We start from the raw sequence: 4696 nt of genomic DNA, 5'->3' as shown, positions 1-4696 counted from the left end.
GCATCCGACCTCAAAATTTTCTATCTTTGCAAAAATCTTGGTACGCACTCCCCATGTGCTAATAACCTACAATTTTCCATAAATCTTACAACTTAAATAAGTATATGATAAGAAACATCTAATGGAATCACAAAAGAGAAACTTCACCTCCTTATCTTTATCAGCGAGAGTTGGCAGCTCAATACATATTTGGGATACATGCAACACTTTTTTAACATTAAATGCATGTTGTTCAACACTAAAAAAAGGACACACAAACTGTGTGATTGGTGAAACAAGTTTTCGTGGCCTTGGGGATTCATCTCCCAGGAAATTTAGGAGCAAATTCTTCATGCTTTCTGCAATGACTTATGAAGAGTTAGTTACTAAAAAATATAAAAATTAAAAGATAACTGTAATGTACTATTATGAGTTTGAGCACGCACAGACAAATTGTGTTGCTGTAATGCAACTTGTATAAACTAAAATAAAGCAAGCATCTATGTGCAGGAGAAAAAACAAATATACAACAATCAAAATTCAAAACAAAACAAATAGGAATACAACGAAAGTACCTTGGCTTGTACAAACCTGACCAGAGCATCACATTACATTAATTCTACTACCAAGTGTAACATATAGAAAGATAAACCATTTTCCATATAACTTCTTAGACCACATAAAATTTAATTAAAAAAAACACAGAAACGAAAGCCACATTGAAACATCTACTAATATAATTTTTTTTCTTTCTTTTGATATAATAATCTTAAGACCATGATAAACTTTTCACGTTAATTTTCAGGACATACATACCTGTGTAAGGTTAGAACCTGAACCCACCCACTTAAGCATTGCATGTGAGATTTGTGATAAGTCATGGTTTGTGGAGCTTGAAGCTGAATACTCATCAGGTGTCGCACTGTATGGAATGTAAGAGTTTATCTGTAGGTTTTTCTTCTTCAATGAAAACCTCAAAAGATGTTGACTTGTTTTTTCTTTTCTGTTTTCCTTCAGATAAAGCCTTGTAATCAACTTTTACTTCCCTTCCTGATTTAGACTTTCCTGATTTAGAAGATTCACCTATAGGGAACTCATTTCCTACTTTCTCTTTCTCAACTGACACTTTGTTTTTTTTGTCTCCTGTTGCGTGTAGAACCAGGTCTTCCAGGGGCATTGTTGTTATTTGTACCTGTTGTTGGCTTATCATGTTTTAATACAGGTGAATCTGCACACAGAATTTGAATCATAATCATCACAAAGGAATGGAATAGGTCATTCCATTCTATTATCATGTTTAAGTTTACCATCGCCTTTTGATGATTGTATCATTAATGACAATTCAGCTAATGTTTGTAGTGCATCCAATGCAGAAGTTTCATCTGAACAAATTAGGTGAAAGAATTAGTGATTCTATTAAACATTTAAGATTGTTTCACATGATTACATTAACAAGAATACCTCTGAATAGAAGTTTCTTGTTCTTTTTCTTTTACCCTGTGATGAGTACTCAATATTTTCATCAAATTTCCCACCCACACCAAGAGCAAATCCTTCTCCTGTGCCACTACACGCTTCCCCACCATCATTAAGGTCATTATCGTCTTTTTGCCCATAAAACTTTCTCACTTTCTTGTACCCTTCATTTTCAGCTCCTCCACTTCTCGAACTACCCTCAAATATTTCTTCATCAATCAAATTACCATGACGCTTTGTTCTCACTGTATCCAACTGTAAATGGATTTTAACATGTAAAGATTAAAGAAAGCATCTGACAAAGAAATAAAATTTTAAAAAAAAAACATACAATTTTTTGTATGCCCTTCAATGGAGTGGACTTCATGTGGTATGGGGATTGAGAAACATGTGGAGAGCTTCCTCTTTGTGAAGCTTCAGTTAGTGCCAATGCAGCACCATGTGCCACGTCATCAACCTCTCTCCTTTGACTTTTTTTGTAAGGTGAAGGATAATTTCCAATGGGGTGTAGCACTGTATGGGCTTTTGTGGCTTCAAGTGACCATAACTCATCAGGAACAAGTAAGGGAAAGTCGTTCCAAAATAAGCACCATCTATATCTATTATGCAACCAAACTCAAGGAAGACAAACACAAAAAAAAAAACAGATTCTTTTCAATGAAAAATATATTATAATCAAATGCTTTCTTTTATAGGTTTTAATAAAGGATACTGCCTTGGTATTTGGATCGAGGGTAATAGATATCTTCACATTTGGGACAATAAATTTTGACACTGCTGGATCGAGGTATGTTGGATTGGCCAACAGGAAGACAGGGTTGTCCAAAACAGTAAACTCTTGGGTACCTTCCAAAGTCGTAATTTTTGTACTTTTCCAACTATATACATACAATGTTTTAAACACTACAAATCTGAATATACATATATATATATATATATATATATATATATATATATATATATATATATTATAAAAGTTTTAAATTTATCAAACAAGAAAAAGAGAAACAAATTTGTACCATTGCAAACATTCCACGGGTGGTCAATATGTAGCGCACATGAATCAGGCCATACAGCATCTCAGCTGCTGACACAACCAGTTCATTATGTTCTTCAGTGAACATATTGCCTGCTTATTTATAAAACAAATCACCATTACTTTAACCAAACCATATATACATATATATATATATATATATATATATATATATATATATATATATAATTCCAACAAACAATCATTTATATTAGGATATACCAATACCAGTAAACAATAACAGGATACAAATTTATTTATTTCAAAATCTGAACTTTTGTGATTACAAGTTACAATTTATAACTCACGGGTAAACAGAAACAGAAAAAATTAAAGATGAGAATAAAGATTAAAAAAAAAAAAAAAAAAAAAAAAAAAAAAAAAAAAAAAAAACTAGTTTTCTGAGTTTTTCTTTGGAACATAAGTGTATTTTCCAAAGTCCAACATTAATTTCTTAAAATTCACAATTTGAACATGGGATTTTGATTTTTTATCACCTGAAACAAACATATGCTGCTGTGTCTTCACATCTATCCAACTACACACAGGCAACATCCTCAAACCTTTCTTTTTTGAAATTTGAAAATAGAAGCATCGTATCTTTGTTTTCCACATCTGTTGTAAATATTTAGAAGAACAACATAATTACTAAGCTTTTCTAGCTCCATACCGTATATTTTTTCAGCTGCAAGCTTTTGCAAGTTTTAGGTTCTTGTGGACCCTACAAGCTGTAAGCAAAGCATCCCACATGTTTACTGTTGGATTAAATGGAGCATTTTGGATCAAAGAAAAAGCTTCATCTAATAACCCTTTACGACCTAATAACTCAATCATACATGCACAATGCATAACTCTAGGTTTTACCTTGAAATCTGTTCCCATTGATTCAAATATGTCCCATCCTTGATCTGATAAACTTGAATAGCTACAAGCAGATAGAACAGCAAGAAAAGTAACATGATTTGGGATCATGTTTTCAGTAATCATTTTTTTGAATAACTCTAAAACTTCAATTCCTCTCCCCTTATTACCATATCCAATAATTAATGCGTTCCATGATATAAAGTTCTTGTGAGAAATTCTATCAAACACGTTGCGTGCATCATGGATTCTTCCCCATTTATTGTGGAAGTCAATAATTGCAGTGTTGGCAACTATGTCTAGACCAAAACCATGGAAGATGAGGCCTGTGTGTGCTTGTTTGGCGTGTTCTAATGAAGCTAATCGTGTATACACTCTTACTATCATTGAGAAAGTGAAGTGTTCCATTTTAACACCAGAATCTTGCATCTCATTGTAGAGATCTCAAGCTTCTTCACTATATCCAGAATCTTGCTGTACATATCGATTAGTGCACAGGATACGAAGATATATTGACTTACACCCATTTTTATAGCACAATCGTGTAATTGTTGTCCTGGAGAAATCAATTCCAGTCCTGCAGATGCACGCATCATGGAGGCAAAAGTAAGTGAGAAGAAGACTTACCAAAAGGTACTGTAATTTGAAGAACGACAACCTTACTTGAACAAAAAATTGGTTTACGAAAAATTGAGAACAATACTAAGTAGTTGTGGCTACCTAAAGTCGATTTCCCGATTTCTATTTCTCTTTCTCCCATTCCATTCACCTTCAATCACCCAATGGGTGTTTTAATCAAAGTTTTAAACTTTTTAATCTAAAAAAATAAGGATTAACAACGTACAACAGAATGTTTCTGAACCTGTATTGCACATCGGAGTTGTTTTGGCGCCTAAGGTTTCGCTGTGATGCTACCTTTTCTCACGTCGGAAAGTGGTGGTGATGGAAGAGATAGTAGGGCGGCGACGGATGGTAGGAATGGTGGTCACGGTCGATTGTGTAGAGGTGAGTATGAGGTAAGGTGGAATGAGATATTATAAAAAAAAAGCCCTAGATTTGGACACCATTTGTAATTGAGGATAGAGATGAGCGAAAACCTGGTGGAGGATAGAGATGAGAGAAAACCTGGTGGAGAAGGAGAGAATAGAAGGTGGTGGTGTCAAGTAGGGGTTGTTCAACTGGTAGCTTCGATTAGGGGGTGGATACGAGGGAGAAGAAGGCGGGGGTTTAAAAAATTTAGGGATTTCATTTTCCCTCTAAGGAGAAGCGCGTTTCTTAAAAAAAATATAAAACGACATTCATAGACGACGCACCTTTTAGCTAAAGTGCCCTCCGTGTTTTCTA

At 34.2% G+C, this 4696-nt stretch overlaps 1 pseudogene; it reads right to left on the bottom strand.

Moving 5' to 3' along the window:
- Positions 1-2884: 2884 nt before the first annotated feature.
- LOC145096343 (pentatricopeptide repeat-containing protein At5g50390, chloroplastic pseudogene) lies at positions 2885-4112 on the bottom strand (annotated as a pseudogene).
- Between the last annotated feature and the right edge of the window lie 584 nt (positions 4113-4696).

Source organism: Lactuca serriola, chromosome 3 (genome assembly GCF_051521515.1).
Source record: "Lactuca serriola cultivar US96UC23 chromosome 3, Lser_US96UC23_V15, whole genome shotgun sequence".
NCBI classification, from domain to species: domain Eukaryota; kingdom Viridiplantae; phylum Streptophyta; class Magnoliopsida; order Asterales; family Asteraceae; genus Lactuca; species Lactuca serriola.
This window is presented reverse-complemented; position numbering and strand designations above follow the sequence as displayed.